Below are 14,696 nucleotides of genomic sequence, written 5' to 3'. Positions count from 1 at the left end.
TGCACTAGTAGCAAAAAGTAATAAAGAGATGAGTGAGTATCGTTCCCACGAGGATAGTGTTACTAAGTACAAAAAGGAATAAAACCTCAAAGAAAGAAGCAACAAACAACCAAAAACACAAAACAACAAAACTGGCAATGAACAAACAAAAATTAGATTCAAACTCAACACAAGAATTGCTGGAATTTATACAAGTCTCAAAGGTTGTTGAAAAAATTATTACTAGAAAATGTTCAGCACTCCAAGAAGTTATAAGTTGCATAGACTATTTTCTCTATTGGTCCCCCGAGTAGGTGATCCCCATTCAGTCCACAATTCCAACTTCCTGGATTATTTTATGCAGAAATGTAAAGTTTATCAAATGATAGCAGACTTCATAAGCCTAACTATGGAATACTCTCCACTAAGTAGACTAGACATTGCTAAGGATCAAAAGGTCTTTGCAAGCTTATAACATTAGGCATCGGGTAGTGGGCTCTAAGGAAAAGGATATGATAAACAAAGTAAGATAACCGATTTTTTTCATGCAAACACTAAGAGCTACATCAATCTTCGCTTTCTTTCTCAACCATCAATCAAAGTGTCAAACTTTTTACAACCGCAAAATTATGCATTCTTATTTTGATTTTGAATTGAACTAAAGAATTTTTCTTCTCTTTCTTCTTCTTTCTATTTCTATTTTTATTTTTTATTACATATATTTACAACACCATTGAGGTCTATTGCCCTTCTTCCTGCCCTTTTTGCAACCCCAAACTTAAGATTTGCTCTATCACTCATTCACACACCTCTCAAAGCTCTTTTGTATCATACATTAGGTCCATAATTCTTCAAAGGGTATGATAAAGTGTTTAGGGTATGGGGATATGAACAAATTTTTTTTTTTTTTTTTTGTTTGCAAGAAAAATAAGGCAATGATAATCTCAGAAGGCTCAAATAGGGAATAGGGAAAGATTCATTCATGGGTTGGCTGGAAAGGCTCAAACGTTCCGAAAAATGCCTAAATCATTTCCTCACAATGTCTAATCCTAGAATTTTGCCTCAAGCACTCTCTACTAGGTTCTAGAGTCCACAACATTATCAAACTTCACCTAACCACTAAAATGAATCTAAGCATGCCGAAATAATAAAAATGGTGGCTGAACCACTCAACAAACCTTAATCAAAATTCAGTCAATAAACATAAACTTGAAGCAATGCTTAACATTTTCCAAAAATAATATCCTAACAATTCGTTTATCATAGACTTATGCAATCATCTAGGCAACAACAACACAACACACACAAAACACACAAAACAAATACAATCAAAGAACTTAAAACAAAAAGAAACACAATTTCGAGCTAAAACACACAAACAAACTAAACACAAAATTTTGAACATTTTCTAACCCCAAACTTAAATGACATTGTCCCCAATGTCACACCATAAAGAACAAGGAATAGAGAAAAGAGAAGGGTTAAGAAATACTCCCCTAATTAATCCGCCAAGTGGGTCCTCTATGTCAATGCCCAACATCCATTCATTATCTTCAGCCATAAGAATCTGTCAAAACAAGAAAACTCATGTTGCACCCAATTTTTTAAAACACAGTACAAATTAGTAAGGGAAATATCAAGCTCATCAAACTAAAATCAAAGTTCTAAAATTGAAAGAAAAAAACTTAAACAAAACAAAAATAAACTGAAAACACTTGGGTTGCCTCCCAAGAAGCGCTTTATTTAAAGTCAAAAGCTCGACTTCCCAGGTCCTCGTCAACTCCGGATCCTTGTGGGGTCTTCACTTCCCTTTGCCACCTTTGGTCTTCCCTTGGAATTTGGGCATGTGCATAAGCATCTTTCGGAACTCCAAATTCGTATATGCGTACTTGAGATGAGATGGTGATTAGTTGAGTCCAATGTTTGGAGTCTCTTCCAAACACCAATTTTGACTTGTGCGCATTTACCAAATCCTTAAATGTTCCTTGTGAGATGAGTTGCTTGGTTGGAATTCCCTAAGTATCTTGCCACACCATTTTGCTTTGAGATTTTCCTCTTCATTAGTCTTGTCTTCATGTTCTTCCAACTTTCTTCATTGTGAGGTTGCTCCAACACTATACCTTCCTCAATATTATGACATTTGATTGTTCTTTAGGATTTGTGACCGTTGTGCTCAGCAAAGAACCTTGAGATCTCTGTCAATTGTTCAAACAATTTCCCCACTTGAACCTCCAAATTTCGAATGAACACTCCTTGATTTTTGAAGTTTGAGCGTGTCCATTCATAAAACTTGTGGTTTGCATGAACTTTTCGAACAATATCTTCCAATTTTGACACTCTCTACTCTACCGGTTGAAGATTCACCACTGGTTGATGGTTTAGCACTGTCCTTTGATTTAATTGATTGCTTTGATTGCTCCAAGACAAATTGGGTGATTTCCCCAACCAAGATTGTAAGTGTTGGAGAAGGAGTCATTTTGCAGCCCTTGTGAACACACCATGTAATTCACTTGCTCGGTTGTGAGAAGACTAACTGGTTTGCATCTTGACATTCCACACTCCCATGGTTTCCTGCACAAAATTCACAAGTTTAAAAGGTGAGTGAATAGAACTTACATTCATACCTCCCAATTGGCTTTGAAGTGATGCAATTTGTGCAGATACTGTGGCGAACACATCGACTTCATGTAGACCCTTGTTCTCTTCGGTATTACTCTCTTATTAGGTCTTTGGTAGTATTGTTGGCCATCACCTCAAGCAATTCATAAGCATCTTCTGGGGTCTTGTTATTTAAGGCTCCGCCTGCTGCCACATCTACCATAGGTTGAATGTTTGTAGCAACCCATTGTAAAATGTTTGGACTTGTATCCAAAACGGTAGACCATGTGTGGACATTTCCTTAACACTCATGTACCTCTTCTAAGCTTCATAAAGTGATTCATCATTGCCTTACATGAAAGAGATAATGTCATTTCTCATTTTGCTGTCTTCTGGTGGGAAGTATTTGCAAGAAACTTCTGAGCTAATTCGTCCCATGTGGTGATTGTCCCAACTGGGTGTGACATGAGCTAACCTTTGCCTTATCTCTCAATGAAAATGAGAACAATCTTAGCCTAATTGCATCATCAGTCATTCCATTAACCTTGAATGTGTCACATATCTCTGAGAAAGTAGTAATATGCACAATTGGATCCTCATACGAATTTCCACCAAATTGGACTGACTGTTGATACTGAATTATTGTCGGCTTAATCTCAAAGTTCACTGCAAAAGGTGGCCTTGTAATACCATAATTGCATCTTGCATCGTTGGTATGGCATAATCCATTAACCTTCTATGTACTTCTGCCATGATCTCCACATGCACTACAAGAAACAGTTAATTAACCTTAACTACAAAATAAAAATAAAAACTACAACAAAAGAACTCAAGCTTAAGACTATACAATATTTACGATTAACTACAAAAATGAAATAAAAGCTTCAATTAGCATTACACAGATAATATCAATATTAATATCAACATCCCCGGCAGCGGTGCCAAAAACTGTAACCAATCAATGAAGTCATTTGGGTCAAGACTTCCATTGAATTCGGGTAAGTCTACTTTAATATCCCTATCATCATCAAACCTTCTCCTCCTAGGCACTTCGGATTCACTAGATGAATCATTACTATCTCCTAGGCTTTCCATATACAACGGTGTCCTAAGGATGGTTCGTTGGTGGTAGTGTGGGCGACCATCCCGTGGGGTGGTTGTGGGGTTTCCTCAAAGGTGGGTTTGGGTTGTGAAAGATTGGCAATGTCCTTAGACATGTTAACCATCAATTCCATCATGCTTGACATATTTCTCTTTACTTCATCAAGTTCTTCTTGAATTTTTTTTGTTGGCACTTTCCCATGGTGTTGGGGGTGGAATTGGGGAGGAAAGGGACTTATTTGCCATGAGAATTGGAAAAATTTAGCTACTGTGAACAGTAACTCTGGATGAACAGTAACTTTTTGAATGTTAAAGAAAAATGGAAAATGGGAGGGAAAGGTCAAGTGTATGAGTTTTGGTGATTTTGGTTAAGTGTAAGTATTCTGTGAATAGTGTTCTCTGAATAGTGTTCTATGAATAGTGTGCTGTGAATAGTGTTTTTGTAATTAGGCTAAGGAATGGTGTTTATGGAGANCTCAATCATGAAATTAAAACTCAAAGTAAATCAATTCATATAAATTTGAATCATTGTATCAAGGTTACATCAAACCCTAGCTAAACAACTCAGTTCATACTCAAAAATGAAATAAAATAACAAAAACAAACTTAATCAAGATTCATCATTGAAAAACAAGCAAAAGATGGAGAAATCTTCTCTAATTTGAAGCCCAAATCTTCAATAATCTTCTCCTTCCATGAGCTGCCTCCAAAATGACGAACCAAGACTCCTTTTTCTTTCCTTTTCATCCTAATTTATACCTCTCTCACTTAAGGACCAAGCCCTAGAAAGCCAAAACGCGTCGTTTTATTTTTACAGCTGATGCAGCTTTCATCGCGGCGAAGCTTTTTCCTTGCTGCAGTGAGGACTTTCGGGCCAAATTTGAGCATGATAGAGAATGAATCTGGAAAAGTGTTAAAAATATTAATTTTATCTCTTTCAATTATATTTCTAGTAGTTCAAGAATCAGCACAATCCGAGGTCTACAGCTCAAGTTATGGCAGAAATATTAAAGCACGTCCAAAGACGTTTTTTCTTCAGTTCCCAGCGTACTTTTCACGACTTCAAGCCAAGTTTTCACCCTTGTCCAGTCCGAATTAGGGAAAATCCAAAACATGAAAGTTGTAGCTATTCTTCTTAGATTTCCAAAGCTTCTAAATTCAGGTCATTCCGAGTTTTCAAGCTCAAGTTACATAATTTACACTCAAAATCATCGTTTAGGCCTGCAAAGACAAATTAATAGAATTAGGTAGCAATTATGGCCCAAATTGCATGAAAAGTATCCTAAATCCTATCAAAATTTATGATCCAAATCCAACCAATTTGCAACAACAAACAACACAAAAATATGCCCTAAACTCAAGCTTAAATTCGGCCAAACACAAATGGAGGCAATGTTACACTTACTTGCAATTTTAGGTTAAGACAAGAATGAACACTTCAAGCCTAAAGGAATTCTCCACCAACTTGAATCGATTCACCACCAAATCTCCTTGCCAAGACTTGGATAAAGAAATCTCAATAAGAACATAAAGTTCTCTCAATGGTTAAACCAAGTTTTTGATATTTCATGAACTACTTTTACAAGGAGAATAGTTGCCTTTATATAGGCAATTACAAGGTTAAAAGAGTAATCAACAAATACAACACAAGAAAATGAAAACTAATAAATATTACACAAAAATTACAAGCCTTCCATTCAAAAATAAGGCCATACCCATTTAATGCAAAAAGGGACATGATTCCCTAATTCTAGGGTTCATGTCTTTAACCACCCCATTAGTTGAAAAAACTCACTTTATTAGCCCAAAACTTGATCAATGATCCTAATCAAGTCTACTAATAAGGGTGTAAGAGATTGGGCCTTGAAGATCTTGCAATTGGATCCAATAAGGGTTCAAGTGGACTTTCCCCTTTGGAATGAGAATTGGGCCGAATGGGTTCACTTCAACACTCGGGCTTCTCTCTTGGTGGACTTGAGCTTCCTTTGTTGGGCTTGGACTTGGAATGGTTTGGGCCGAAGTTCTTGGGCTCTTTCTCCCCTTGGAACTTGCTTGGGCCGAATCTCCTCCAATGCTTTCCACACTCCACAATCCAAATGTTTTAGGACTTGGAATGAAACTCTTTGATTCAACCGAATTAGCAAGTGTTTTAGGACTTGTAATTCCTTGTCCACTCATGTTTACAAGTGTTTTAGGACTTGTAATTCCTTGTCCACTCATGTTTACAAGTGTTTTAGGACTTGTAAACGTATCAATTTAATGCAAAATCATAGTGTAAAATTTGATTATCAAATACCCCCAAACTTAAGATTTGCTCGTCCTCGAGCAAAAAGGAATAAAACCTCAAAGAAAGAAGCAACAAACAACCAAAAACACAAAACAACAAAACTGGCAATGAACAAACAAAAATTAGATTCAAACTCAACACAAGAATTGCCTGGAATTTATACAAGTCTCAAAGGTTGTTGAAAAATTATTACTAGAAAATGTTCAGCACTCCAAGAAGTTATAAGTTGCATAGACTATCTTTCTCTATTGGTCCCCCGAGTAGGTGATCCCCACTTCAGTCCACATTCCAACTTCCTGGATTATTTTATGCAGAAATGTAAAGTTTATCAAATGATAGCAGACTTCATAAGCCTAACTATGGAACTACTCTCCACTAATGTAGACTAGACATTGCTAAGGATCAAAAGGTCTTTGCAAGCTTATAACATTAGGCTCGGGTAGTGGGCTCTAAGGAAAAGGATATGATAAACAAAGTAAGATAACTCGATTTTTCTCATGCAAACACTAAGAGCTACATCAATCTTCGCTTTCTTTCTCAACCATCAATCAAAGTGTCAACCTTTTTACAACCCGCAAACTTATGCATTTCTTATTTTTGATTTTGAATTGAACTAAAGAATTTTTTTCTTCTTCTTCTTCTTCTTTTCTATTTCTATTTTTTATTTTTTTATTACATATATTTACAACACCATTGAGGTCTATTGCCCCTTCTTCCTGCCCTTTTTGCAACCCCCAAACTTAAGATTTGCTCTATCACTCATTCACACACCTCTCAAAGCTCTTTTGTATCATACATTAGGTCCATAATTCTTCTAAAGGGTATGATAAAGTGTTTAGGGTATGGGGATTGAACAAATTTTTTTTTTTTTTTTTGTTTGCAAGAAAAATAAGGCAATGATAATCTCAGAAGGCTCAAATAGGTGACTAGGGAAAGATTCATTCATGGGTTGGCTGGAAAGGCTCAAACGTTCCGAAAAATGCCTAAATCATTTCCTCAACAATGTCTAATCCTAGAATTTTGCCTCAAGCACTTCTCTACTAGGTTCTAGAGTCCACCAACATTATCAAACTTCACCTAACCACATAAAATGAATCTAAGCATGCCGAAATAAATAAAAATGGTGGCTGAACCACTCAACAAACCTTAATCAAAATTCAGTCAATAAACATAAACTTGAAGCAATGCTTAACATTTTCCAAAAATAATATCCTAACAATTCTAGTTTCATCATAGACTTATGCAATTCATCTAGGCAACAACAACACAACACACACAAAACACACCAAACAAATAACAATCAAAGAACTTAAAACAAAAAGAAACACAATTTCGAGCTAAAACACACAAACAAACTAAACACAAAATTTTTGAACATTTTCCTACCCCCAAACTTAAAATGACATTGTCCCCAATGTCACACCATAAAGAACAAGGAATAGAGAAAAGAGAAGGGTTAAGAAATACTCCCCTAATTAATCCGCAAAGTGTGTCCTCTATGTCAATGCCCAACATCCATTCATTATCTTCATCGCCATAAGAATCTGTCAAAACAAGAAAACTCATGGTGCACCAATTTTTTAAAACACAGTACAAATTAGTAAGGGAAATATCAAGCCTCATCAAACTAAAATCAAAGTTCTAAAATTGAAAGAAAAAACTTAAACAAAAACAAAATAAACTGAAAACACTTGGGTTGCCTCCCAAGAAGCGCTTTATTTAAAGTCAAAAGCTCGACTTTCCCATGGTCCTTCGTCAATCCGGATCCTTGTGGGGTTCTTCACTTCCCTTTGCCACCTCTTGGTCTTTCCCTTGGAATTTCGGGCATGCTCATAAGCATCTTTTCGGAACTCCAAATTCGTATATGCGTACTTGAGATGAGATGGTGATTAGTTGAGTCCAATGTTTGGAGTCTCTTCCAACACCAATTTTGACTTGTGCGCATTTACACCAAATTCCTTAAATTGTTCCTTGTGAGATGAGTTGCTTGGTTGAAATTCCCCTAAGTATCTTGCACACCATTTTGCTTTGAGATTTTCCTCTTCATTAGTCTTGTCTTCATGTTCTTCCAACTTTTCTTCATTGTGAGGTTGCTCCAACACTATACCTCTCCTCAATATTATGACATTTGATTGTTCTTTAGGATTTGTGACCGTTGTGCTCAGCAAAGAACCTTGAGATCTCTCTGTCAATTGTTCAACCAATTTCCCCACTTGAACCTCCAAATTTCGAATGAACACTCCTTGATTTTTGAAGTTTGAGCGTGTCTCATTCATAAAACTTGTGGTTTCTGCATGAACTTTTCGAACATATCTTCCAATTTTGACACTCTCTACTCTACCGGTTGAAGATTCACCACTGGTTGATGGTTTAGCACTGTCCTTTGATTTAATTGATTGCTTTGATTGCTCCAAGACAAATTTGGGTGATTCCCCCAACCAAGATTGTATGTGTTGGAGAAGGTGTCATTTTGTAGCTTTTGTGAACACACCATGTAATTCACTTGCTCGGTTGTTGAGAAGACTAACTGGTTTGCATCTTGACATTCCACACTCCCATGGTTTCCTGCACAAAATTCACAAGTTATAAAAGGTGAGTGAATAGAACTTACATTCATACCTCCCAATTGGCTTTGAAGTGATGCAATTTGTGCAGATACTGTGGCGAACACATCGACTTCATGTAGACCCATTGTTCTCTTCGGTATTACTCTCTTATTAGGTCTTTGGTAGTTATTGTTGGCCATCACCTCAAGCAATTCATAAGCATCTTCTGGGGTCTTGTTATTTAAGGCTCCGCCTGCTGCCACATCTACCATAGTTTGAATGTTTGGTAGCAACCCATTGTAAAATGTTTGGACTTGTATCCAAAACGGTAGACCATGATGTGGACATTTCCTTAACAACTCCATGTACCTCTCCTAAGCTTCATAAAGTGATTCATCATTGCCTTACATGAAAGAGATAATGTCATTTCTCATTTTTGCTGTCTTCTCTGGTGGGAAGTATTTTGCAAGAAACTTCTGAGCTAATTCGTCCCATGTGGTGATTGTCCCAACTGGGTGTGACATGAGCTAACCTTTTGCCTTATCTCTCAATGAAAATGAGAACAATCTTAGCCTAATTGCATCATCAGTCATTCCATTAACCTTGAATGTGTCACATATCTCTAGAAAGCTAGTAATATGCACAATTGGATCCTCATACGAATTTCCACCAAATTGGACTGACTGTTGGATAATCTGAATTATTGTCGGCTTAATCTCAAAGTTCACTGCAACAGGTGGCCTTGTAATACCATAATTGCATTCTTGCATCGTTGGTATGGCATAATCCATTAACCTTCTATGTACTTCTGCCATGATCTCCACATGCACTACAAGAAACAGTTAATTAACCTTAACTACAAAATAAAAATAAAAACTACAAACAAAAGAACTCAAGCTTAAGACTATACAATATTTACGATTAACTACAAAAATGAAATAAAAGCTTCAATTTAGCATTACACTAGATACTATCAATATTAATAATCAACTATCCCCGGCAGCGGTGCCAAAAACTTGATGCGTTGTAATTACAACATGCAATATGTAGCAAGTGCACTAGTAGCAAAAAGTAATAAAGTGACGAGTGAGTATCGTTCCCACGAGGATAGTGTTACTAAGTACCGATTTTTCTAGTAATTCTCAACTCTGATGGTATATATAAACATTGTGAGGTGGTAAACGAATGGTAATTATAGACATCTATATATTGATTATTATGCATAAGAGAAGTAACACCATTTTAAAAAGATTAAAAATATAAAAGGGGACGAAATATGGATTTTGTTTAATGGAAAGCTGATGTGGCATGGGTTTAACGAGATTATTTGTAATTTAGGGGCAGAAACATATTCTAAAGAGATTAAAAATATAAAAATGGGCAAAATTCCTTCAAATGAAAGGGAAGAGAAGAAACACAGAGAGGAAGAAGAAAGAAAAGAAAAAGGGAGAAGAGAGTGTGAGGTTCAGCTGAGAGGTAGAGTGAGAGTGATCTGGAATCAGTGGAGGAGAGCAAAAACCGAGCAAGATTAACCCATATCTAGGCTCGGGATCAGAGGAGAAAAGTGTTTGAAGCTTACTGGAAGTTTGGATGACCTGAATGGTTAGTAGATCTAAATAGTTTTCCTTAAAAAATTAAACTTATGCCTTTGCATGTTGATGTTTTTGACTACCGTTCATGTGTTGCAAAAAATCTTTACTAAGCATGATGTTTGGGAGATATTGATTCTAGGTTGCTTTCGGCTAGGTGAGTTGAGACTTGTTGGTTGTGTTGGTTGCTGAAATCTTGTTGTAAATATGAAAGTTTGTTAGTTTGTCTTGCTACATTTGCTTCGACTGAATGCATAATAAGGTTTTGGTTGAAAATAGTTTGCTAGAAATTGATTAGGTACGAAGCTTGCTGAAACTTTACCTTTTCATGTCTCGGCTGAGCCAATTTTTGAGTGAAAGCGTCTCAGATCTGATTTCAACAAAGCTTATTTGTGTTGCGTGTCACCAGATCTTTCCTAAAAACATAGTGTTGGGGATTTGTTAACACACTTCGGTGTTAAGTACCCATTTTAACGTGCAACGGAATATTACCAAGTTGATTAAGAGATTTTCAGTTTTTAACCTCAATAAACATAAGTGCAGAAAGTAAAGAACACAGACATATACATGGTTTGGCTAAATCCACATTTAGCCTACATCCATGGGACCTTGTCCAAATCGAAGCAATCCAATAAGTCAAAAACACATTACAAGATATAGTTCAAAGCTAATCAAGTTACAATAAAAAGAACTCCCTTTTCAACTTTACACTTAGCACCACACTCTGAATCCTTAACGTGTAGCAACTCCTTGGAGTTTCTTCTCACCGGGTACACACTTGAGAACAACTTGTAAACCACCAAGCTTCAAGCACTGATGCCACACACCAGCATCAGTAAAGGAAGCACGTTCCAATAGTCGTCAAGTCTATGTTTGATATGGTGAGGTTTTTGGCACAACAATGGAAAAGGAATCTTGAACCTTAAAAGAAAGAATACTCTAAGAATTTCATAGTACAATGAAATAAAAGATCAAAAGGTTGGAAATGGCATTATAAAGAGGAATTAAAATGTGGCTAGTTAACATGCTTTATTCCCTAAGACCGCTTAAGGATATTATGACACATGTAAAAGGTCTTAAATATCAAGAGACAAAGATAAACAATATCTTTTTCACTTTACCAGGCATGCAACTTATGTTGGGTTGCAAAATATCTGAAGCAAGAGTGTAAGCTAGACTGTTGTGCACACACACTTTAAATGAAACAAGCCAAGACACAAGTCTGGCAAACAGTGTGCACTAAGAACTGATGTGCACACACACAACAGATGAAACAAGCCAAATAAATGGATTGGCAGTCAGTGTGCACACACATAGCTCATAAGTTTGACAAAAATGAATATTCTATACATAGGACTCATGTTTGCATATTAATATCTTGTTGAGAGTCTTGTTATTTTGTGAAACTATTTAAAATTCTCGCCTTCATGCGTCGGCTAGGTTTTTACCAGTGTTGGTGTAACTAAATAAATGGCAGTTGTGTTGCTGGATAATATACTTGGGTGTTTTGGGCTGGATAGTAGACTTGATGGTATTGGAAGCATGCTTTAAATAATAAATAAATGGGTGTGTTCTGATTCTTATTTTTCTTATTTATATACATATAACTTAGTTGAATATTGCACTAGTTTTGGTCTGAAAATGTGAGACTGCATGCAGCATATTCTTTGGTATGAAAAGGGATGGTTTTGTGGAATTTTATAATGGAATATATGTGCTTACAATGAGATGGAAATGGCATTATAAAGAGGAATTAAAATGTGGCTAGTTAACATGCTTGGAAAGGCTTAAATTTTGCTCTGGAATAGAATAAATTACAGATGTTTTTTCTGCTTGTTCTTGGCTGTTACATGTAGCAATATGGGGAAGTTTTTAATTGTAAATGAAGTGCTGGAATTGAGGTGTTTGGCTTGGAGTAATATAGGTGATTAAAAGGCAAGTCAAGGGGAGTTATATAATGTCCAAGAAGATTTTATTTTGTTTTGTTTATTTTATTCATTTATTTGTGAAAATACCCGTGAAAGCACAAAAGAGAATTTTCAGTACATTGTTTATTCATGTTTATTTTATTCTAGTATGAAATATTCTTATATATTATTTTTTAGCTCTTTGGTTTAACTATAATTATAATGTGTTATATGAGTTTTGGCTTTTAAAAGTGATATTTGCTTATGATTAGTGTTGGACATTTGCTATGGTAATGTGATGTTGAACTAATTTTTAATCTGGATTAAACTGTCAGATTTGAAACAGGTTCAATTTCACCCCTGAATGTGATTTTTGAATATTATGTCATATATGCATGATTTATAAGCACATATGTGATATGTTCTTGACTTATATGTTACTTGAGATTAACATGAGATGCATGATTAAATGAGAGTTTAGTGCTTTTGATAAATGTACTAAATGAGAAATGAAAAAGGGTTGATTTGTTAGTTTGGAGACATGTTTATAAATCTTTATTTTCACCCCTGTGGCATAAAATATCATATTTTTCAAGCAAAATATACATTTTTCATGAACAAAAGTATTTTAGACTAAGTATAAGAACAAAAGTGGTTTTCAAACCACCCTACGAAGTACTCATCTCATAATGATACAGATTTTGGCTCTATCCGAGTGATGAGTGGTCCATCGGGTATGATAGTTTCAGATTTTGGCTCTGCGCATGCATATGATAGATTTTTTTGCTCTACTTGGGTGTTGAGTGGTTTGTCAAGTATGACAATTTCAAAGGTTTTGCCCGTGCGATGATAGATCTTATCGAGTATGACAGGTACATCCCTTGTTCTGCCTGTGTGCAAGATGCCCACTAGGTATGACAGATTTCCCCTAAGATACTAGTTGTGGTGAGAGTTTTCAGTTATTAGTATCAGAATCAGTTTTAGAATGTTCAGAATCAAATTCAATTTACAATATCAACTATAGCGATAGTCTCAATATGAGTTTTCAGAATATTACGAGAGCTTTCAGTATTAGCCACAATTCTAGAATAAGATATCAGCTTACGGTTTTCAATATTAGTAATAGCTACAGTTTAAAGTTTAGTTATCAGCATAATGTTTACAGTGATCAGAAATTAGTTTACAGTATTTAGAAATCAATTATCAGTGCCTATAAGGTTTAGGCCGAAACCCTTTAATTCAGCAAAATTCAACCAAATGCTAACATATAAGGTTCTGTCTAAATTGCTGAATCTAGCCAATTGACATAATTCAGCCATATTTGGCCACTTTAGTGTTGAAGGGTGAAGTTGGCCAAATATGGGGAGATGCTTTGTTTAAGGGGAAATATTAGGCAAAGGGACTAAAATGTAAAAAACTAAAACTTAGCTCAATACGGTGCATTTCTATACTCAACGATCTTTATATAAACTGTCCTCTATAAACTGAAATCAGTTAGTGAAAAATTAATGAAAATAATTTCTCTTTCGTTTTAGCTCAACTAACGTTCTCTCTCTCTCTCTCAATTTCTTCATTGTGCTTTAATCTTTCTTTCAAATCCACCCAAGAACCTTCAAGAATCTTTATGGTATTAGAGCCTATTGACAAGCTTCCATGGCTAATCTGAATTATGGATCCTTGAATTCTAGCTCAAAGATAGTTAACGAGCAAACTGATAATGCAAGCACAATGAGTTCAATTGCTCATTCTTCTCGTCCAATTCTGTCATTCAAGCTAAGTGAGAGAAACTACAACTATTGGAGATCTCAAGTTCTACCTACGTTGACTTCATATGAGCTTGATGGCTTCATCACAAGTGCGAATGTTTGCCCTTCCATGTTTTTAATTGAACAAATGTTAGATTTTGAATGAATAATCAAGAAACCTAACCCTAAGTATTTTGAATGGAAAAAGGCCGATCAATTTCTAGTGAGCTGGTTAATTTCATCTATTTCTAAAACTATGTTTAGGCATGTTGCCAAATGCACAAGTGCATATGAAATTTGGAACACTTTGCAGTTGTATTTTTAGTCCTTCTCAAAGGCTAGAACATTACATTTGCGGAACTTGTTACAAAACACTAAGAAAGATTCTATGAGTGTTAATGAGTATATTCTGAGGATGAGAGAGATGGGGGATGAGCTGATAGCTAGTGAAGTTCAAATTGGAGATGAGGAACTGCTACTATACATCTTGGATTGGTTAGGACCAGAATTTGATGCTATGGTGGCTAACCTTATATCTAACAGCAGTACTACCACTCTTCAAGAGGCTTAGTTGCTTCTCCGTAAACATGAGATATGAATTGAGAGACCTAATAGTGCATTGTTGAATTTCCATGACATGACTTCTACATTATTGGCTACAAAACAACCAATTTCAACTGATACTACTGGTGTGCCACAATTTCAAAGTCCTATGGTATCATCATTTCAAAATACTAGTCCTAGAGAAATCACATTTCAAAATCCTGTTCCTTTATCTATGGTTCAACCAGTTGGTTTTCAGGATACTAGTTCATCACCTATGGTTCAACTAAGCATGATGGGTTATGAACACCATTAAATATATCCTAAACAACCCTTTAGTGTAGCCATGTATACTACTGGATTTCCTCACACTGCCATTTCTCAATATTCAGCTCCTGGTG

The 14,696-nt window shown here is 35.8% G+C and overlaps 1 non-coding gene across 1 annotated transcript; it reads left to right on the top strand.

Moving 5' to 3' along the window:
• Nucleotides 1-8,841: 8,841 nt before the first annotated feature.
• On the top strand, nucleotides 8,842-8,948 carry LOC116117799. The gene has a single exon (XR_004126036.1). It is a non-coding gene; the product is annotated as a small nucleolar RNA R71 (small nucleolar RNA).
• Nucleotides 8,949-14,696: the final 5,748 nt, after the last annotated feature.

The sequence above is a fragment of the Pistacia vera genome, unplaced genomic scaffold (assembly GCF_008641045.1).
Source record: "Pistacia vera cultivar Batoury unplaced genomic scaffold, PisVer_v2 Contig821, whole genome shotgun sequence".
Taxonomy (NCBI): domain Eukaryota; kingdom Viridiplantae; phylum Streptophyta; class Magnoliopsida; order Sapindales; family Anacardiaceae; genus Pistacia; species Pistacia vera.
Note: the sequence above shows the minus strand (reverse complement) of the source record. Positions and strands in the feature narration are given on the sequence as shown.